The sequence below is a fragment of the Phyllobates terribilis genome, unplaced genomic scaffold (assembly GCF_046119375.1).
Source record: "Phyllobates terribilis strain yellow unplaced genomic scaffold, ASM4611937v1 Scaffold_2__4_contigs__length_985480577, whole genome shotgun sequence".
Lineage (NCBI taxonomy): Eukaryota > Metazoa > Chordata > Amphibia > Anura > Dendrobatidae > Phyllobates > Phyllobates terribilis.
In genome coordinates this window covers 689,244,190-689,267,323 of record NW_027362762.1, presented here as the reverse complement: position 1 = coordinate 689,267,323, position 23,134 = coordinate 689,244,190, and the positions used below count along the sequence as shown (strand labels likewise).

At 49.4% G+C, this 23,134-nt stretch overlaps 1 long non-coding RNA gene across 1 annotated transcript in view; it reads left to right on the top strand.

The window, feature by feature from the left end:
- The first annotated feature begins 18,476 nt into the window (after window positions 1-18,476).
- Window positions 18,477-23,134, top strand: part of LOC141252934 (uncharacterized) — a 97,475-nt gene continuing 92,817 nt past the window's right edge. The window contains exon 1 of the long non-coding RNA XR_012314158.1: window positions 18,477-18,534. This is a non-coding gene — a long non-coding RNA (uncharacterized lncRNA). The remainder of the gene's footprint in view (window positions 18,535-23,134) is intronic.

Sequence of the window (23,134 nt, the reverse complement as noted above, 5' to 3'; positions counted from 1 at the left end):
CACGGATCCGCCTCTCTTTCCGCTCTTGCTCGAAGGCTGCCAACTGCTGGCGGCAGCACTCCACTCGCTCTGCTGCGGCTGCCCGCGTTTCTTGAGTGAACCCCATGAGGTCTCCTCCGGTGGGGTCCCACTCGAATTGTGCTTCTTCTAGCGGGAGCGGGGTTCTCCTGACGGGCTTCGGAGCCGGAATCAGGGGCTCGCACAGGGGCCTTGCTCTTTGGAGTTCCAGTTGGTAGTACTCCTGGGGCCATACAAAGGGCTGCCCATCCGGGCACGTGTGCTGGGCAAATAGATCTTCGCCCAGGTGCGGCACTCGAGATGTTGAGGGCGCGTTGATGGTAGCGGCGCCCGGGTTGACCAGGCCTTGCGACCAGGCTTGGGGCACCCTAAAGGTAAAGGGCACCGTAAGGACGGCGGCGCCCGGGGTTACTCGGCCCTGCGACCGGGCCGGTGGCTCCGCGGAGGTAGGGGGCGCTGTTGGAATTGCGGCGCCCGGAGGTACTAGACCTTGCGACCAGGCCGTTGGTATTTCCTGTTTGGTCGCGCTCAGGGTCGAGGCGTGTGACGTCACAGGGGTCGCGGCCGCGGCTTGTGCTTGAGGCCTAGTCCGGCACGGTGACGATGCAGCGACGGGCACGGCAGGGGGAATTTTGGGCTCTGCGACGGGGAGCTGGGACAGGTACACGGTTTCTCGGCTCGGGGTAGAGACGTCCCCTTTACCTGCCTCCGTCCGTTCAGCTCCCTTCTCGGCGCCGTCTCCGGCCTTCACTCCTCCTGCACCATCCTCAGAGGCGGTCTGTCTCCTCGTCTCGGGTGGCGTGCTCCGCTGACGGGTTCCGGTCTGCTGGGCCATCTCACGGCTCCACTCCGTCAGCGTGTCTTGCTGCACCTGGGCCATCCTCCGTGCGAGGCCCTCCAGCGCGGTCTGTGCACACTCCCGGTCTCGGGGGAGCTGTGCTAGGATCTCCACTAAGCCTAGTGGGGTTGTTGCTTGCAGCAGGCTCCTGACCACTGGGTCGGTGCTGCCTGTCTCTCCCTCCATCTCCGGGTACGCTTTCTCTGGACTCCTCTCCAGACTTCTTGTCTCCGGGTGCGCTCTCTCCAGACTCCTCCAGGCTGCACCCATCTTCGCTCTTTTGTTCTGTCTCCGCCCACATCGAGGGTGGTCCCGGGGCAACTTAGTGATTGTCAGTTCCAGGGGCAGTTCTCTTACGCTGATGGACACTTCCAGCATCACAGTCTCTGTTGGTGGGCGCGGTTTCCGCTTTTGGCGCCATTCTTCGACCTGGCCCACGATGGGAGGTGGCCTTTTGCCACCCTCTGGCACGCCCATAATGGCGTCCGCTCTTCCAAGGCGGGAAATCTTTGGAAATGGCGGGAATCGTCTCCCAGTGGCGGGAAACTCCATGGATGGCGGGAAAAAGCTGCAAATGGCGGACAACCGGCGGGAAACGACCTGTGATGGGGTCCGTTGGCGGGGACCCTCCGGAACCGGCGGGAGACTTCTTTTTGAGGTAACGGTGAACTTTTCTTCAGGCACGCAGTACCCGGTTGTTGCGGGCACGTAATCCTGCCGACTACGCCAAAGTTGACGCGCCCCCTGGGCCAGTGCTGTTTGGGGGATACCCGGAGCCGGATCAGATGGGGGTTGTAGTCTCCGAGTGGCGGTGACCCGGTCCGTGCCCAGGGTGTCAAGCTCAGTGTGTGGCAGTCCTACAGATGTTGCTGGATGTTCTTTAGTGTCGACTACGCCACCCGTTGATTTGCGGTCAATACGGCCGCCGCTGCAGCAGGGTCCGCTGAGGCTGGTGGTGTGTGTGCAGCTTCTGATAGTATAACCCCCAACGGGAGGGGTATAGCCTCAGGGGGTCAGTTGTGGAGGATGGTGGTTGTGAAGGTGCAGGATGAATCAGCAAGAAGACTCAGAGTCGGGCTGTGCAGTTCAGGGGTTTTTACTTACGGGTGTTCTTATGGTCACTCTGGCCTGAAGCGACCACCCGAGCCGTGCTGCGTCCACCAGGTCCTGGACTCAGCCAACCCCCAAGTAATTCTGGAGCGTGGTCCTGAGCTCCTGTCTGACTTTCCCTCTCTTCTGGCCGTTCTCACCAGGGATCCACCTATGTCCGGCTCCCTCGGGTCTCTTGGTGGGTACACCTCCTCTGGGTTCCCTGACCCTATACTTGGTCTGCCTTCCTGGTGGATTTGGTGAGGGTCGTGGCAGATCCTGCCCACGACCTCCGGTCTCTGGCTAAGGTGTGCTTTTCTCTCTGCCAGCTTGGGATCCGGTACCCTAGGTGCCAACCCTTCACCCTGTTGCTTGTATTCTGGGGTCTTGGGGTTCCTTCTCCTTCTCTCTGGGTCCTTCTGACTCCTCTCTCTCTCTTGGCCTTGGAGCTGGGCCCAGCCGGAACCACAACTCCCTGTCAGCCCTTCTGGCTGAGCTTCTCTGCTCTGCTCCTCTGACTCTACAAAAGACTGACTCTGATCTAAGATGGTGCCCACCTTATATACTCCCTCTATGTGTGAGCTCAGGTGACCAGCACCCAATGAGCTCCTAGCTTTACCCAGACTGCTCCCCCTATCTGACCCTACACTACTGGGATGTTCCACCCCCCTCCCACTCCAGCCAGGGACAGACACTATCGTACCTGCACATAAACTGGTGGGAGTACCGTTGATCTGTCCCCCGGAAATGGGATGTGTGTAGTGTATGCAGCTAACTGAGCTCAGTTCCACACTCCATCCTTACCCGGGAGTGGAATACCACACCTCTGGCTTGAGGTGTAATACCCCTGTAGCAGCCGAATCCTCAGGGTGCTACATAAGCGTTTCCGCAGCGGCAAAAACGCTGCAGAAACGCTTAAAAAACACATGGTAGAAGGCCTGCCATGTTCCCCAATGATAATCCGCATGTGCTGTGCACATGCTGCGGAAATTTCCGCTGCGGATTATCATTGCGGAAAAAAACGCAGCACTACCAATTATTTTGCGGAAGCACTGCGTTTTCGCCGCCATTGACCTGCATTAGAACGCGTGCATGCTGCTTCACTAGATAAGCACATGCGGAATGCATGCGTTCCAATGTGCGGATGGTACCCAGGTCTAGAGGAGAGGAGACTCTCCTCCGGACCCGGGTACCATAGAAAACTGTAAAAAAAGGAATACTGTAAAATAAAAAATAAAGATTATATTTACCTTCTGACGGCCCCCGCTGCACTCGTCCTTTCATGCCGGCAAATCGCAATGGACTGAAGGACCTGCGCTGACGTCATAGTCATGTGACGGCTCACGCGACGCTGACGTCGGCAGGTCCTTCAGTGTACTGCTGCCGGCAGCCAGGACGGAGGGAAGCAAGACGCCGGGGGCCATCAGAGGGTAAGTATATATTTATTTTTTTATTTTTTACCATTCTTTCGGTCACACTATATAAATCCATGCCTTTTGCATGGATTTATATAGTGTGACCATAGGCGGATTATAATGAGGGCAATCCGGGCTACCGCCCGGGGCCCCGTGCCTGCAGGGGGCCCGCGGCTCCGGGCAGGGTGTCTAATGCCGGATTGCCCTCATTATATGTGCGGGCCGCCGCGGCACATACCGGTAGCAGTGGCGGGACGGGGGGCCCCGGACCGCTCCCCCAGCAGCGGCCGCCGCTACTTCTTCATCAGCCGGGCCAGCACTGCAGCAGTTAACTTCCCTGTGCTGGCCCGGCCACGTCACTGCTAGGAGACACGGCCCTGTGCGTGGCCGTGTCTCCTAGCTGTGATATCACGCAGTGCGCGCCCGGCCTGCACTGCTGCAACGGAGAAGTCAGAGCAGGCAGGAGGAATGGAGCCGGGGGATGGTGAGTCTGTGTATGTGTGTATGTGTATGTGTATGTGTGTGTGTGTGTGTGTGTGTGTGTGTGCAGGCAGATATCATTATGTGATGTCTGTTTATATGTATTTTTGTGTTTCAAATGTGTTTATGCGTGTATGTATATGTCTGTATATGTTTGTGTGTGTGTGTGACTGCGTGCTGCCTCCTGCTGAGTATAATTGGCGCCGTGCGGCCTCCTGCAGTCTCTGGGGGGGCGCCGTGCAGCCTCCCACTATGTATAGATGGCGCCGTGTGGCCTCCCCTGCTGTGTATAGACGGCGCCGTGCGGCCCCCTGCTGTGTATAGATGGCTCCATGTGGCCTGCTGCTGTGTATAGATGGTGCCGTGCAGCCCCCTGCTGTGTATAGATGGCGCCGTGCTTCCCCCTGCTGTGTATAGATGGCGCCGTGCGGCCCCCTGCTGTGTATAGATGGCGCCGCGCGGCCCCCTGCTGTGTATAGATGGCTACGTGCGGCCTCCTGCTGAGTATAGATGGCACCGTGCGGCCTCCTGCTGTCTCTGGGAGGGGCGCCGTGCGGCCTCCCGCTGTGTATAGATGGCGCCGTGCGGCCTCCTGCTGTGTATAGATGGCGCCGTGCGGCCCCCTGCTGTGTATAGATGGCGCCGTGCGGCCTCCTGCTGTGTATAGATGGCTACGTGCGGCCTCCTGCTGAGTATAGATGGCGCCGTGCGGCCTCCCGCTGTGTATAGATGGCGCCGTGCGGCCTCCTGCTGTGTATAGATGGCTACGTGCGGCCTCGTGCTGAGTATAGATGGCGCCGTGCGGCCTCCTGCTGTCTCTGGGGGGCGCCCTGCGGCCTCCCACTGTGTATAGATGGCGCCGTGCGTCCTCCTGCTGTGTATAGATGGTGCCGTGCGGCCTCCCGCTGTGTATAGATGGCTACGTGTGGCCTCCCGTTGTGTATAGATGGCTACGTGCGGCCTCCCGCTGTGTATAGATGGCTACGTGCGGCCTCCCGCTGTGTATAGATGGCACCGTGCAGCCTCCCGCTGTGTATAGATGGCTACGTGTGCTCAATATTGAGTCATACAATTAATGTAAGGCTATGTGCCCACGATACAGAAATGTTCCGGATTTTTTTTGAGCGTTACTGCATCTCCCTGGCAGAAAAAACGCATGCGGATTGTACATGCGGATTGTACAAGCGGATTTTACATGCGGATTGTACATGCGTTTTCCTGCCAGGGACATGCGGATGTGAAGCGTTCTTCAATTGCATTTCCGCATGCGGGTTGACAAGCGCTTTCCAAGCGATTTTAGCATCACTTGGAAAGTGCTTGACAACTTGGTTACACTATATAAATCCATGCAACCAGCATGGATTTATATAGTGTGACTGTAAAAGAATAGTAAAAAATAAAAAATATATACTTACCTTCTGATGGCCTGCTGACGTCAGCGGAAGCGTGACCCGTCACATGACTAAATGACGTCACGGCAGGTCCTTTTCAGACCATCGCGAGCTGCCGGCAAGCCAGGACGCATAGGATAAAGACACCGGGGGTCATCGGAAGGTAAGTATAATATTTATTTTTTATTTTATTCTTTTTTACAGGTTCTATGGTACCCGGGTCCGGAGGAGAGTCTCCTGTCCTCCACACCCGGGTACCATCCGCACATTGAAACGCATGGATTCGGCATCTACAGATGCAGGGATGCGGATTCCATGCTTTCTAATGTAAGTCAATGGCGGCGAAAACGCCGCGCTTCCACAAAATAATTGGTAATGCTGCAGATTTTTACGCAATGATAATCCGCAGCGGAAATTTTTAAGCGTTTCTGTAGCGGAATTGCCGCTGTGGAAACGCTTAAAAAACGCATAGTGGGCTCACAGCCTAAAAAAAAATATTATAATTAATATTGTGCCAAATTAATTTCACGTGAACTATCACATGATCTATCACAGGGGATCATGTGACATGTCACGTGATAAATCAGGTGTGTGTGTGTGTGGGGGGGCCCGCGCCTTCTAAACTGCCCGGGGCCCTTGCTACTCTTAATCCACCCCTGAGTGTGACCAAGTTGTCAAGCACTTTCCAAGTGATGCTAAAATCGCTTGGAAAGCGCTGTACAACCCGCATGCGGAAATGCCTGTGAAGAACGCTTCACATCCTCATGTCCCTGGCAGGAAAAACGCATGTACAATCTGCATGTACAATCTGCATGCATTTTTTCTGCCAGGGAGATGCAGAACTGCTCAGGAAAAAATCCGGAGCATTTCTGCATCGTGGGCACATAGCCTAACACTAAATATGCTGGAGATGAAATTTCAGATGTGGTCCAGGAAAACTGGAATATACCGAATTTCATGGAAAATCCAATTTACAAAATCTTGCAACACAGCTGAAGCGTTACAGAGACCAAAGGGCATGACTAAGTATCTGATCATCAGGGGTATAAAACATGGTCTTCCACTTATTTATTTTCTTGATGCGAATCAGGTTGTAGGCAAAGATCTGACTTGGTCCCATCTAAGAGTCCAGAAATAAGACTCAAAGGGTAGCTGCCTTTTATTGTGGTCTTGTTCTAGCCCCTGTAGTCGATGCACAATCTTAGAGAATCGCCCTTTTGACGACATAATCCTTCACCAGCTGTAGATAAAGATTTACGAATTAATCCCCTCTGTTAATTTACTTTTATATACAGTGAAGGAAATAATTATTTGATCCCTTTAAGTTTTTGTAAGTTTGCCCACTGACAAAGCCATGAACAGTCCATAATTTTAAGGGTAGGTTCATTTTAACATTGAGAGATAGAATATCCAAAAAAATCAAGAAAATCACACTGTATAAATTAGATACATTTATTTGCATTTTGCAGTGAGAAATACACTAAGTATTTGATCCCCTACAAACCAGTATGAGTTCTGGCTCCTACAGACCAGTTAGACGCTCCTAATCAACTCCTCAAGTAATCAAGATCCTACTTGGATTAAGACCTTTTTTGTGAAGAAACAGATAAAGTCACATGGAATTCTAGAGCCATTCACAGAGATGAACTTTACTTAAAGAAATTAATTAAACAAATTAAAGGAACTTTTAGCTTTGTGGACAACAAAGAATCAATAAAATTCTAATCTTACAAATGTTTTTACTCTAAGGTAATTCCCCCATTCACATACAGAATTTTGAGTTCTAATATTTGGCCTTTAGCTTGGAAGGAACAGTCCATAAGTGAATGATCACACCACAGTAAAGACATAGGGTCCAGCTCATTATTGTGTAAAACACTTTGAAATGCGCAAAAATTTTGCAAATTTTGCCATAATTATGCCAGTTCTACCTAAAAGGCTGGGTAAACTTTTAGAAAAGTAGATGGAGCTAGCTTGGGACAGGGCGTAACCAAGCACAACTGACTTAATTCATTGTTTGGTGTGACCCCCCTTGTGCAGCAATAACTGCATCTAAACATATCACACATCGGTTTGGAGAAATTTTAGGCATTCCTCCCTAGAAAACAGCTCCAGCTTTGTTATATTGGTGGGTTTTCTCAGAAACAGGCCCAAATCATGATTCTAACATCACCAAATTTCACAGGTGGTATGAAGTTTTTATGCTGTAATGCCGTGTTTTTCATTCTCCAAATACAGTCATGGCTGAAAGTGTTGGCTCCCTTGAATTTGTTCCAGAAAATGAAGTATTTCTCCCAGACAATTATTGCAATTACATGTTTTGTTATACACAGATTTGTTTCCTTTGTGTGTATTAGAACAACACAAAAACAGAGAAAAAAAGGCAAATTGGACATAATTTCACACAAAACCACAAAAATGGGCCTAACAAAATTGTTGACAACTCAGCTTAATATTTGGTTTTACACCCTTTGGAATAAATAACTGCAATCTATTGCTTCCTATAACCATCAGCAAGCTTCTTACACCTCTCAACTGGAATTTTGGAGCACTCTTCTTTTGCAAACTGCTCCAGGTCTCTCATATTTGAAGGGTGGCTTCTCCCAACAGCAATTTTAAGATCTCTCTAGAGGTGTTCAATGGGATTTAGATCTGGACTCATTGCTGGCCACTTCAGAACTCTCCAGTGGTTTGTTTCCATCCATTTCTGGGAGCTTATTGCGGTATGTTTGAGGTCATTGTTGGAACACCCATGACCTATGACGCAAACCCAGCTTTCTGACATTGGGCGCTACATTGCGACCCAAAATCCTTTGGTAATCTTCAGATTTCATGATGCCTTGCACATAGTCAAGGCACCCAGTGCCAAAGGCAGCAAAACAACCCCAAAACATCTTTAAACATCCACCATATTTGATTGTAGATACTGTGTTCTTTTCTTTGTAGGCCTCATTCCGTTTTTGGTAAACTGTAGAATGATATGTTTTAACAAAAATCTCTATCTTGGTATCATCTGTCCACAAGATGCTTTCCCAAAAGGATTTTGGTTTACTGATGTACATTTTGGCAAACTGCAGTCAAGCTTTTTTATGTCTCTTTGTCTGCAGTGGGGTCTTCCTGGGTCTCTTGCCATAGCGTTTAATTTCATTCAAATGTCGACGTATAATTTGCGCTAACAGTGATGCACCCTGAGCCAGCAGGACAGCTTGAATATCTTTGGAACTTGATTGGGGCCGCTTATCCACCATCCAGACTATCCTGTGTTGCAATCTTTCATCAATTTTTCTCTGCCATCCGCGAACAGTGAGATTAGCTACAGTGTCATGGGCTGTAAACTTCTTGATTATGATGTGCACAGTGGCCAGAGGAGCATCAAGATGTCTGGAGATGAACTTGTAACCTTGAGATTGTTGATATTGTTCAACAATTTTGTTTCTCAAGTCCTCAGACAGTTCTCTTCTCCACTTTCTGTTCTCCATGCTTAGTGTGGCACACATAGACACATAATGCAAAGATTGAGTCAACTTCTTCCCTCTTTATCTAGTTTCAGGTGTGAACTTTATATTACCCACACCTGTTACTCGCCACAGGTGAGTTTGAACGAGCATCACATGCTTGAAACAAAGTTGTTTACCCACAATTTTGGAAAGGTGCCAACTGACTCGCCCCCTGGGCCGTGGGGCACTCGGAACCGGGCTTCAGGGCAATGCTGGGAGTAGTAGTGGCGGCCCGGTTCCGTGGCTCAGGGTGGTCAGACCAGTGGCAGTCTATGATGTGCTGTAGGTAATGTCTGACTACGCCACCCGTGGATTGCGGTCAGGGCTAACCGCCGCTGCAGTGCAGACCGCTGGGGCTAATATGAATGTGCAGCACTGAATAGTTCAACTCCCCACGGGAGGAGTATGGCCCCAGGGCAGTATATATAATGGATGATGGAGGGGATGATTCCGACCGCGATAGCCAGGAAACGGAGGCCTCTTAAACAGTTCAGGGTCTTTATTAGAGCAGGTAATATGACCCAGAAACAGGCCCGGCTAGGAGGGGGCCTGGATGTCTGAGAACAAGTGGGAAGCTGACCCTGGTCAGGGTGAGGGTGCAGGCCTACCGTGCTCTCTGTGCTCCTTCTGGCTAGTTCCCTCCTTGTAGTGTAACAGCACACGTTCCCGAGCTCACCGTGTCCTCTCGCCCGTATGGCTTGCAACTTGGGTCCCTTTCTACTCCCGGCCTGGTACGGCTTTGCTGGTCCCTTCTGCTGTGGCGGAGCCTCCGGGCTTCTTAGGCCAAGGAACTTACAGTCCCCTGCAGACTGGTTATCTGCTGTAGGACCTGGAATCCTCCCAGCCTCAGACACCAAAGTCTGGTAGATTAGTTTATTTGTCTGCCAGGACAGGCTTACTTTGCCTTTTGTCCCTGGCTCGTGGCTTTCCTACTGCCACACGTCCTCTTAGGCTGCAACACAACTGTCTGTCCCTGCTCTGGGACACCTCTCAATCCAGAGACAGGTTGTCCAGTTCTCTCTAACCCTGCCCCCAGCTCCAGCTTTTATAGGGGCAGCCTGCTCCCCCTACTGGTCTGGGACAGGAGGTGCTGCATGCTAATCATCCTTGACTAGAGGACCTCCCCCTTGCTCTCAGACACAGCTTTATTATATTTGTGGCATCCAGGCCAGGGTGATACATTCCCCCCTAGTAAAATTTAGTACTCCGGGACTAAACAATAAACAAAGATAATATGCATGACCGTAAAACATCAGTAGACAAACGACGCACAGGTTGAGTTCTTAAGGTCACAGTGTGGTCTGTGACCGGCTGTCCATCTCACCAACACAACGGGGAGCCTTAACCAGGTGGGGGTCTGTCCTAGCCCCAAGTCCTTTACAGTCTTAGTTCATTCCTTGGTTAGGCTCCGAACGCAGTCCATACAAAGTCCCGGTTATTAAAAGTCCATAACCTTTGAGTCCGTATGGTAACTGTAAGAAACTGAAATACACAATTACTAATCATGCATGTAACTTTGCAAACATTTCAACACTTGGCAACAGGGTTATTTACAGTTTTAGTGCACCCTATATTCTCCAGCGAGCGGGTATCTGCCCCTTTGTGCTCCTGGTTGACCTGCGTAACCCACTGTCTGGTGGTGGACCGACCTGGCTTTCCCCACTAGCGTTAGGGGTACAGCTACCAGCTTGGTGTACAGGTAGAGCAGGCAGCTGTCTACGGGTCCTTTGTCTCACCGCAGGCATGGCAGGCTCACTGTCAGCAGAGGGTTGATTCTCCTGGGCTGCTGGTACCGGTTCTTCTGCCTCTGGAACTGCTTGCTCTTCTTCAACTTCCGGCTCTGGTGTAGGTTGTTGCTGAGCTGGTTGCAGGAAATGCAGGACGGGTACCACTATGGCATCGTTTATTCGAGTCCAGGACTGAGGGAACTCTCCGAGAACGGTACTGATCATTTCTTCCTTGTCCTCTGCGGGTTCAAGGTCACTTTGATCCTCTTCTGCACTATGGAGTTGCTCAGGGCACCTTTTTAGGTGGTCTCTGGAGACGGTACTAGTGGTTTCTCCTCCATCCTTGGTGATCACGCACACCTTCGAGTTGTCGTGATCAGATTGCAGTATGGTGTAGTGTTCCCTTTCCCACTGGTCGTCCAACTTATGTAGCCTTCTCTTTCGCTTCAGGACCTGCTCACCAGGTTCTAGGGGACCAGCAGGGGCGTGTTGGTTGAAGAGTCTTTCTTGCCTTTCTCTCACCTGGGCCAGGCTCTTCTCCACACTCTCCTGTACCTTCTTGTACTGCAGTCGCCTTTTCGTATCCCAGTCAGCATCCGGGGAGGTGTCCTCAGGTGTTAGGACTCCCATCTCCAGATCTACGGGCAGCTTACCTGGTCTGGCTCGCATCAGGTAAGCCGGGGTGCAGTTTGTAGCATTCACCGGGATATGGTTGTATAAGTCTATTAGGTCCGGCAGTTTTTCTGGCCACAGGCTGCGTTCCTCCAGGGGCAACGTCTTCAGGAGATCAATGACTATATTGTTCATTTTCTCACACATCTTGTTGGTTTGTGGGTGGTAAGGCGTTGTCCGAATCTTCTTACAGCCATAGAGGTTGCAGAACTCCGCCACGAACGCTGGACCCTGGTCCGTCAGAACTTGTTCCGGATACCCGTGTGGACGGCAGAAGTATTGCTGGAAGGCTCTGGCCGCCGTTTGGGCTGTCAAGTCTTTTACCGGGACCACCACTAGAAAACGGGAATAGTGGTCCACGATTGTCAGGGCGTAGATGTATCCTGACCGGCTTGGAGCCAAGTTGACATGGTCCAGAGCTACCAGCTCAAGAGGCTGCTGGGTGACGATGGGTTTCAAGGGTGTCTTCTGGCTGGTGCGGTCTTTTCTCCTTAAGTTACAAGGGCCACAGTCCCTGCACCACTTCTCTACATCCCCTCTCATGCCGACCCAAAAGAACCGTCCTCTTAGCAGGAACTCCAGTTTCTTCCAACCGAAGTGCCCCGCTCTGTCATGGTAGGCCCCCAGGACCATAGCTGCATCCCGCCTTGGGACCACGACTTGCCAGGTCAGCTCGTGTGTCCGGTGGTTGACAAGTCTTCTGCACAGCTTGCCTTCATAGAGGAACAGCTTGCTCTTTTCTTTCTATAGCTGCTTGTCTTCCTCTGGAGCATCCGGAGCTAAGCAGGCATCTTCCTGGGTCAGCAGATCTTTCACCAGGTGGATCGCAGGATCACTATCTTGGGTCTTGGCTCAGTTGTGGTGAGTTAGGGGATTGATCATAACGGTTGTTCAATCTTCCTCCTTCACACGGTGGGAGTATTGAGCGCCCCCATTCCGGTGAAACGCGGGGAGTTCTACCTCCTCCAGCTCTTCTGGGTCTTCGCCACTTTCAGGTAAGTGAGGCATTCTCGATAGGGCGTCAGCGTTGGCATTGGTTTTGCCTGCCCGGTACTTGATCACGAAGTCATAATTGGAGAGACGGGCCATCCACCGCTGATCCAGGGCACCAAGTCTTGCACTGTCTAGGTGTGTTAACGGGTTGTTGTCCGTGTACACAGTGAACTTTGCGGAGGCCAGGTAATGCTTGAAGCGTTCCGTTACGGCCCACACCACCGCCAAGAATTCTAGCTTGAAGGAGCTGTAATTCTCCGGGTTCCTCTCGGTGGGCCTCAGCTTCCGGCTGGCGTACGCGATCACCCTTTCTCTGCCCTGTTGGTTTTGTGACAGTACGGCTCCCAGTCCCACATTATTGGCGTCTGTGTGGAGAATAAAAGGCTGGCCATAATCAGGGTAGGCCAGGATCTCATCCCCTGTGAGGGCCATCTTCAACTGGCGGAAGGACTAAGACTTTTTTGGCTTCTAGACTTAGACTGTCCTATCAGGAGGTCCTGCATAGGAGCTGCCATCTTAGTGAACCCGGAGATGAACCTTCGGTAGTAGCCTACCAACCCGAGGAATTGCCTCACTTCCTTGATGTTCGAAGGGCTTGGCCAGCTCTTGATTGCTGTGACCTTGTCAGGGTCGGGGGCTACTCCTTCCGCACTTACCACGTGCCCTAGGTACTGGACCTTCGGTTTCAACAGGTGACACTTTGATGGTTTCACCTTCAGGCCATAGCCTGCCAGGGCTTCGAACACCTCGGCCAGGTGCTTTAGATGGTCCTCGTAAGTCTTCGAATAGACGATCACGTCGTCCAGGTAAAGGAGGACCGTCTCGAAGTTTCGGTGCCCTAGACAGCATTCCATCAGCCTCTGGAAGGTCCCTGGTGCGTTGCAGAGCACGAAGGGCATACAGTTGAACTCGCTCAGTCCCATCGGGGTGGTGAAGGCGGTCTTCTCCTTGTCAGCCTCTGCCACAGGAACCTGCCAGTACCCGCTAGTAAGGTCCAAAGTAGAAAAGAAGTTAGCTGATTTTAGTGCGGCTAAAGACTCCTCTATTCTAGGCAGCGGATATGCGTCTTTGTGGGTGATACGGTTGATTTGTCTATAGTCCACGCACATTCTCATGGTGCAGTCTTTCTTTTTTACCAGAACCAAGGGGGCTGCCCAGGGGCTACAGCTACCTCTAATGACCCCAGCTTCTTTCATTTCCCTCAGCATACCCTTGGCGTTCTGATAATGTGCAGGGGGTACAGGTCTGTGTCTCTCTTTTATTGGTGGGTAGCTCCCCGTGGGGATATGGTGTTCTATCCCTTTTACTCTGCCGAAGTCTAGCGGGTGCTTACTAAAAATTCTCTCATACTCCTGGACCACCCGGTAGACTCCTTGTTTTTGGTGCAGGGGAGTGGAGTCAGCACCCACATGGAGTTTCTGGCACCAGTCCTCCTTTTGTTTCTGGGAGCCATTACCCTCCGCCTGTGGAGATGGAGGCAAAGGCTCCACGGCCCTGATAGCTTTGTATTCGACAGCAAACAGTTTGGCAAATGTAAAGTACCTGGGTAAGTGTACCTCTCTCTCCCCAATGTTGAGAATGCGAACCGGCACCCTCCCATGACGGACATCAACCACCCCCCGGGCTGTCAAAATGGTGGGCCTGCTGTCTGAGTACACGGGTTCTACCATGGCTTGGTAGTCTCTACCTCTCAATCCGATTGCAGTTCGACACCAGATCATCATTTCACTTTTGGGAGGCATGGAAATGGGGAATGGGTCATTCAGTCTTACGCTACCGATCTCACCACCAGACAGTTCTACCTGCTGCCGTCTCATCAGGGCTATTATCTCCTTGTTGAGGACTCTCTGTTGGCTGGAACTAGCATTCACCGCCACCTGTTGTAGAATTACAATTACCTCTGAAAGACAATTTTCAATCACGTTAGTACCCACAGTTATTTTAGGGTGACTTTCACGATGGTCAATGTCCACAATAATCACTCCCTGTGCCGGTAGTTCAACTTTACCAATTTTAATGGTCATCTCCTTGAACCCCATCTGCGGCACGGGCAAGCCATTACTGGCGATGATGCTCAAGTCACTGTCTGGATACCGTGTTATATCAGCATCAGTCCAATACTGCTTAAAAAGTACATAAGGGATAGTAGTTACTTTGCACCCAGTATCCAGCAAGGCGCTCATGGGGATACCGTCCAGCACCACGGGTAAAACCGGGCGCCCCCCAACGTACTTATTGCGCCAATTGTAAGGGCCTGGTGATCTTATGCCTGGGGGTTGGCCCTCTGCCCCAGGTTGGACCCGTTTAAATTACAGTACCTGGAAATGAGTCCGGGCTGGTTGCATCGACGGCAAATGGGCTGTCCATCCTCTGCGTAGCGGTCTGTGGGCCTCCCTCGGAACGACGGGGTCCTCCTCTGTCGACGCCACGGGACATCCTCCGGACTTGAAGCCAACTCGATGGGTCTTGACGGGTCCACTTGTAACGCCTGGACGGTCCTGGTCAACGCCGCGACGCTCCTGGTCAGCTCCTGGACTTGGTGGTGCATATCTTTCAACGGGGCTTAGTTCAGGGCCTGTGCATCGGCCCCCACAGAGTCCATAGAGGAGGGCGCCGCCTCCTGGTGGTAGGTGAGAGCAGGGCGCCGGGGGTTTATAGCGCCACTTGTTGCGGGTTCACGGAGCACCCTTATGGCCCTGTCCTTGAATTGGGCAAAGGTCAGGTCAGGGTTCTGAAAGAACATGAGGTGCAGCTGGGTCCTGTGGGCGCTAGACAGCAGACCTTCTATGAACTGTTCTGTTAGTAGCTTATCCGTATCCTGCACGCTGCCAGGGTCAGCTTGTTTGATGGCTCTCAAGGCTTCCTGCAAATTTAGGGCATAGTCTCTGATGCTGTTCTGTGCCCGCTGCTTACATCCGTAGAACCGCATTTTAATTTCAGCGGAGGTACGTGTATCAAAGGTACCCCGCAGCCGGGCCAGAATGTCCTTTACGGTCCTTTTCTCCTCAGTGGGCCATGACTTTACCTCCCGCTGGGCTGCGCCAGTTAACTGCCCTGTCAGTATGCTAAACTTCTGTTCCTCTGTCAGGGGGTAAACGTGGAACAAACTGTACAGCCTTTCCTTAAAGTCAGTTAGGGCATGGGGCTCCCCTGAATACTTGGGCAGCCAGGCCGCCCCAGGGATGTAGGGCAGGGAAAATGGCATCACCGCTGCTGCAGCTGCGCTGGTGGTAGTGGGCGCCTCCGCGTCCGACATCTTCCTCCCCCCTAGTTAAGCGTGGCCTACCTTCCGACGATCCTCTTCTGTAGGCCGCGGCTCCGCTGGTGCTGCTCCGGACGAGGACCTTGCGTCGCGTCCTGGTGACGTCAGCGTCGCTCTCTCTCCCTTCCAGGACCTTGCGCAGCGTCGGTGCGTGGGGCGGAGCTTCGGGTCTTGCGCGGTTTGGACGTCCACGCCCCTCTTCTTACCGCGCGGCGTCCTGAAGATGGCATCCGATGGCGGGAAAAAGGCTGAAGATGGCGGGAACCGACGGAAGATGGCGGGAGACGGCTGAAAATGGCGGGAAACGGCTCCGGATGGCGGGAAACCTCTTCTTCAGGTACGTGTACAGTCTTTTTCAGGCACGCAATATCCGTTTGTGGCGGGTTGGTTACAATCCTGCCGACTACGCCAAAGCTGACTCGCCCCCTGGGCCGTGGGGCACTCGGAGCCGGGCTTCAGGGCAATGCTGGGAGTAGAAGTGGCGGCCCGGTTCCGTGGCTCACGGTGGTCAGACCAGTGGCAGTCTATGATGTGCTGTAGGTAATGTCCGACTATGCCACCCGTGGATTGCGGTCAGGGCTAACCTCCGCTGCAGTGCAGACCGCTGGGGCTGATATAAATGTGCAGCACTGAATAGTTCAACTCCCCACGGGAGGAGTATGGCCCCAGGGCAGTATATATAATGGATGATGGAGGGGATGATTCCGACCGCGATAGCCAGGAAACGGAGGCCTCTTAAACAGTTCAGGGTCTTTATTAGAGCAGGTAATATGACCCAGAAACAGGCCCGGCTAGGAGGGGGCCTGGATGTCTGAGAACAAGTGGGAAGCTGACCCTGGTCAGGGTGAGGGTGTAGGCCTACCGTGCTCTCTGTGCTCCTTCTGGCTAGTTCCCTCCTTGTAGTGTAACAGCCCACGTTCCCGAGCTCACCGTGTCCTCTCGCCCGTATGGCTTGCAACTTGGGACCCTTTCTACTCCCGGCCTGGTACGGCTTTGCTGGTCCCTTCTGCTGTGGCGGAGCCTCCGGGCTTCTTAGGCCAAGGAACTTACAGTCCCCTGCGGACTGGTTATCTGCTGTAGGACCTGGAATCCTCCCAGCCTCAGACACCAAAGTCTGGTAGATTAGTTTCTTTGTCTGCCAGGACAGGCTCACTTCGCCTTTTGTCCCTGGCTCGTGGCTCTCCTACTGCCACACGTCCTCTTAGGCTGCAACACAACTGTATGTCCCTACTCTGGGACACCTCTCAATCCAGAGACAGGTTGTCCAGTTCTCTCTAACCCTGCCCCCAGCTCCAGCTTTTATAGGGGCAGCCTGCTCCCCCTACTGGTCTGGGACAGGAGGTGCTGCGTGCAAATGATCCTTGACTAGAGGACCTCCCCCTTGCTCTCAGACACAGCTTTATTATATTTCTGGCATCCAGGCCAGGGTGACACACCAACAATTTTGTCCAGCCCATTTTTGAGGTTTTGTGTGAAATTATGTCCAATTTGCCTTTTTTTCTCAGTTTTTTTCTGTTTTTCCAATAAACACAAAGGAATAAAAATGTCTTGAACAAAATATGTGTAACTGCAGTAATTTTCTGGGAGAAATACTTAATTTTCAGTAACAATTTGAAGTTTGCCAACACTTTCGGCTATGACTGTATATTGTTGTTTCTGGTTACTGACTTTGGACTGTTTTGACTTCCAATCTGTCTTACAATTCTGACTCTGACCCTGTCCCCCTGATATTCATCTCAGATTCCTTCTGATTACGTTACTGACTTCAGGTTCTGTCCTGACTCAGCTCTCTCTGGTTCTGACCATGCATGAGACTGTCCTCTGCCAGCACGCTCAACAGGCCAGCAGCCACTTATACGTTAATATGGAAAATTATAAAAGGTTTCCAGACTTTTAAGTACCAATGTATTTTTTTTTCTTATTTGACCCCATACTATTCCATTCATAGTTCCATTTATATTTTGCAAAATACTGGTGCTATATTTTTGGGCATGCTTTTTTGGATGACTTCTTTCTCCTAAACTCTACAATTCAAATACTGTAATAATGTTGATGAATAACAATGTGTGAAACCTTGTATTTATTCCCCAGTATAATACTGAATTTTCAAAGCAAATTAGGAAAAGTCTAACAAGACATACAAGTCTCTCTGGTTTTATTTAAAACACTTCATAGAGGTGCCAGTTAATCAGAGACACATGAAAAGTACACAATTCTTAAAATAAAATGGAAAGATTACATAAGTATCAATAGCAATTTCTCACAACTTTTTTGTGGAACTTTTGATAATTGTGTACTATTTTTATTATTTGTACCTAATCTGTACCTAAATATACAGTATAAAGTATATTGTTGTTATATGAGTTTCAGAGACAGAAAATCATTAAATAGCAATGTAAATCTGTTACAGGTACAACACGCATAATCAATAAAAATGTCAGATCATTGATTTGTATTTCTAGCAGTTTAGCTCCAGCGAGCCATGTACAATTCAATCTTCAATTCATTTGCACAATTTAGGGAGCACCAATATCAGATAATGACAATGAATTCCCATCCGACAGTTCAGTAATGCCAACATTGTTACAGGTGAAATATTGATGTTTTGCACACATTTAAAGCTGTTTGTATAATTGAGGTTAATTTTTTTTCATGATGCGAAGAAACCATAGCTTTTAATAATTCCACATGTAGCAGTAGGGGTACTGCTGTAATGTTTTACTTAGGTACATTGGGAATTTACTAAACTGATGTTTTATGTAACTTTTTTTTCCTTGCTGTTTATGTCACACTATCATTTGATTTGATTGACATGCTCCTTTTTCTGTTTATTGGATTTATTTTAATTTACGCCTGACACTTGTCTGCTGGCATATCACATGATATTTGAACATACCCTACCAATTTACATCCTTGATCTACATATTTCCTGACAAAAAGCAGACAAGACAAACCATGAGTAAGACAACGTTTCAAACTAGTAGGTCCTGTTAACAGTATTTTATACTACATCACCTGTATACCTGGAGTATTTTTATACTTGAATAAATGTTAGGTTTAATTTTTTTCTCCCTTTATTTTTGTACATGTTCAGCTGCTCTGACTGGATCCGTGGCTTCTGATAACTCCACTTCTACTATCCCAACTATTTGGTGAGCTGATCTACCACTGTTTTTTCTTAATTTTGTATGATTGACATTTTCATTTGTCCCTGTCCATCTTCTCTTGTTTGTCTGGTTAGTGTATCCCTATACACTTCAGCTTCCCACCCCCCTTGGTGGGGGAGGGAACAGATAAGGGTTGATATAGGAGCATAGCAATGCACGTGACCTCGGTATCTTCATCATCAGAAGTAATCTGGAGAACAAGGATAGACTAGGGCGCCCCCTAGCTTAAGGGATAGAGAAGGACCCCCTTTGCCCTGGAATATCCTGCAACAGTGCCGTGACATTAACACTGGCTAATACCTTTTTGATCCATCATATCTCTGGCAAGGCAACTGCAGCAACTCAGCCTTGAGGAGGCAGACTTGCACACTGTTGTTTTGCAGCACCCAAACACTTCTGGCTAGGGCCCGCGACTCTCGGGCAACCCCTATTGGAGCCCAAGATTGCTCTACCAGATAGGGCCTCTGGGGGTCGGGACAAGTTTGCTGTTTTCAGGGAGGCATGTAAACTTTATTTTAAATTACGTCCTCACTGCTCAGGTACTGCGGAGCAATGGATGGGGATCGTAATTTCTCTCCTCCACGGTGACGCTCAAGCCTGGGCATTTTCTCTCCCGTCAGACTTTCAGTCACTTCGGATGGTTGAAGGATTTTTTCTGTCTCTGGGTCATATATACGATGACCCCAACCATGTCTCTCTGGCCGAATCTACATTATGTCGACTACCGCAGGGAGAATGGTCAGCAGAGGAGTATTGCTCCGAGTTCTGTAGGTGGTGTACGGATACTAAGTGGAATGACCCCGTGCTCTGTAGTCAGTTGTCAGAGCCTTTCTGTAAGGGTAAAGGATGCCTTTGCTCTTTATGAAACCCCGGTTTCCCTGGTGGCAGACATAAATAGACACTGCAATTTTTGGCGGCCCAGGGGTCAAGGGAACTTAGAGCTGAGTCAGTCGAGGAACCCATGCAGTTGGGGGGGGGACTCGTTCTATCGATCCTCCTGTAGTTTGGCGTAAAGGGGAACTATGTTTTTTATGTGGTGGGAGGGGTCATTTTGTGGATACTTGTCCTTCCATGCCTAACTACAAACAGCCACCAGAAAACTTAGAAGCTCGGGTTGTGGGAGGTTAGCAACCAGAGTGTACATATTTCCTTTGTGGGTGGGTCACAATTTTTTTTACCAGCCACGATCCATTTTGGCAAATATAAGTTAGTTATTTCAGGTTTTCTGGACAGTGTTATCATAGAATCATAGAATGGTAGAGTTGGAGGGGACCTACTGGGTCATCTGGTCCAACCCCCTGCTCAAAGCAGGATTCACTAAATCATCTCAGACAGATGTCTGTCCAGCCTCTGTTTGAAGACGTCCATTGAAGGGGAACTCACCACCTCTCATGGCAGCCTGTTCCACTCATTGATCACCCTAACTGTCAAAAAGTTTTTCTAATATCTAATCTGTGTCTCCTCCCATTCAGTTTCATCCCATTGCTTCTAGTCTTTTCTTGTGCAAATGAGAATAAAGATGATCCTTCTTCAATGTGACAGCCCTTGAGATATTTATAGACAGCTATTAAGTCTCCTCTCAGTCTTCTTTATTGCAAGCTAAATATTCCCAAATCCTGTAACCGTTCCTCATAGGACATGGTTTGCAGATCGGTCACCATTCTGGTCGCTCTTCTCTGAACTTGCTCCAGTTTGTCGATGTCTTTTTTAAAATGTGGTGCCCAAAACTGGACGCAGTATTCCAGATGAGGTCTGACCAAAGAGGAGTAAAGTCTGATAATGACTTCACGTGATCTAGACTGTATGCTTCTGTTAATACATCCCAGAATTGTATTTGCCTTTTTGGCTGCTGCATCACACTGTTGACTCATGTTCAGTCTATGATCTATTAGTATACCTACAGTGCTGGCCAAAAGTATTGGCACCCCTGCAATTCTGTCAGATAATACTCAGTTTCTTCCTGAAAATGATTGCAATCACAAATTCTTTGGTATTATTATCTTCATTTAATTTGCTTGCAAGGAAAAAACACAAAAGAGAATGAAGCAAAAATTAAATCATTGATCATTTCACACAAAACTCCAAAAAAGGGCCGGACAAAAGTATTGGCACCCTCAGCCTAATACTTGGTTGCACAACCTTTAGCCAAAATAACTGCGAACAACCACTTCCGGTAACCATCAATGAGTTTCTTACAATGCTCTGCTGGAATTGTAGACCATTTTTCTATGGCAAACTGCTCCAGGTCCCTGATATTTGAAGGGTGCCTTCTCCAAACTGCCATTTTGAGATCTCTCCACAGGTGTTCTATGGGAATCAGGTCTCGATTCATTGCTGGCCACCTTAGAAGTCTCCAGTGCTTTCTCTAAAACCATTTTATAGTGCTTTTGGAAGTGTGTTTTGGGTCATTGTCCTGCTGGAAGACTCATGACCTCTGAGGGAGACCCAGCTTTCTCACACTGGGCCCTACATTATGCTGCAAAATTTGTTGGTAGTATTCAGACTTCATAATGCCATGCACACGGTCAAGCAGTCCAGTGCCAGAGGCAGCAAAGCAACCCCAAAACATCAGGGAACCTCCGCCATGTTTGAATGTAGGGACCGTGTTCTTTTCTTTGAATGCCTCTTTTTTTTCCTGAACACTCTATGTTGATGCTTTTTCCCAAAAAACTCTACTTTTGTCTCATCTGACCAGAGAACATTCTTCCAAAACGTTTTAGGCTTTCTCAGGTAAGTTTTGGCAAACTCCAGCCTTGCTTTTTTATGTCTCGGGGTAAGAAGTGGGGTCTTCCTGGGTATCCTACCATACAGTCCCTTTTCATTCAGACGCCGACGGATAGTACAGGTTGACACTGTTGTACCCTAGGACTGCAGGGCAGCTTGAACTTGTTTGGATGTTAGTCGAGGTTCCTTATCCACCATCCGCACAATCTTGCGTTGAAATCTCTCATCAATTTTTCTTTTCCGTCCACATCTAGGGAGGTTAGCCACAGTGCCATGGGCTTTAAACTTCATGATGACACTGCGCACTGAAGACACAGGAACATTCAGGTCTTTGGAGATGGACTTGTAGCCTTGAGATTGCTCATGCTTCCTCACAATTTGGTTTCTCAAGTCCTCAGACAGTTCTTTGGTCTTCTTTCTTTTCTCCATGCTCAATGTGGTACACACAAGGACACAGGACAGAGGTTGAGTCAACTTTAATCCATGTTAACTGGCTGCAAGTGTGATTTAGTTATTGCCAACACCTGTTAGGTGCCACAGGTAAGTTACAGGTGCTGTTAATTACACGAATTAGAGAAGCATCACATGATTTTTCAAACGGTGCCAATACTTTTGTCCACCCCCTTTTTTAGGTTTGGTGTGGAATTATATCCAATTTGGCTTTAGGACAATTCTTTTTGGGTTTTTTTCATTGAAGACAAATTAAATGAAGAGAATAATACCAAAGAATTTGTGATTGCAATCATTTTCAGGAAGAAACTGAGTATTATCTGACAGAATTGCAGGGGTGCCAATACTTTTGGCCAGCACTGTAAGTCTTTTTCACATGTACTGTTGCTTAGCTCTACGTTGCGGGGTTTAATTTGATTGATGCTAGATTCATCCAGGACATAGGTCTCAATCCACATATACTGTCTAGACAGATACCCACAATCGCCAATGACTCTGCACCCTTGAGCCAGGGGTATTTTACTCTGGTCATTCAAGTGTTACATCTGAAGGTAGGGGCCATGCACTCGGAATTAATTGACTGTTCTGTGATAGAGGGCTTGCCCTCTCTCGTGGTTCTTGGACTGCCTTGGCTTACGCTGCTCAATCCCGTGGTGGACTGGCAGACTCGGAAGGTGGTAAAGTGGAGTGAGTACTGTCATGGACACTGCTTGGGCACCCGCCCGGTTAGCCAGGGTGGGTACCCAGTCTCTGCCGGAATACATGTCTGACTTCGGGGATGTGTTTTCATAACAGAGGTGTCAAGAATTCCCTCATCATCATCCTTATGACAGTGCCATTAATCTTATTGTTGTGGCCAAGCTGCCTAAAAGCAGGTTATCTAATATTTCTGGTCCAGAGAGGCAGGCCATGAAGGACTGTATAGCAAAAAAAGTCTGGCAAAGGGTCATATCAGACCTTGCTCATCTCCCATTGCAGCAGGGTTTTTCTTTGCCTAGAAAAAACATGGGGGTTATGCCCCTGCGTAGATGTTTGCAAACTCAATCGTATCGTGGTCCGCGATCCATATCCTCTCCCTCTCATTCTGAACCTTTTTAACCATATAGTTGGGGCAAAATTGTTTTCTAAACTGGATCTCAGGGGGACATATAATCTCATTCGAATTAAGGAGTGGGATAAGTGGAAGACAGCCTTTAATACACTTGAGGATACTATGAGAACCTTGTAATGCCATTTGGGTTGACTAATGCTTTCTCTGTCCTTCAGCACTTTGTAAATGACATTTTTAGTCACCTGGCAGGTAGATTTGTGGTGATCTATCTTAATGACATATTATTTATTCGCCTGACCTCGAGTCACATCACATACATGTCAAGCTGGTCTTACAGATACTCAGAGACAATAAATTATT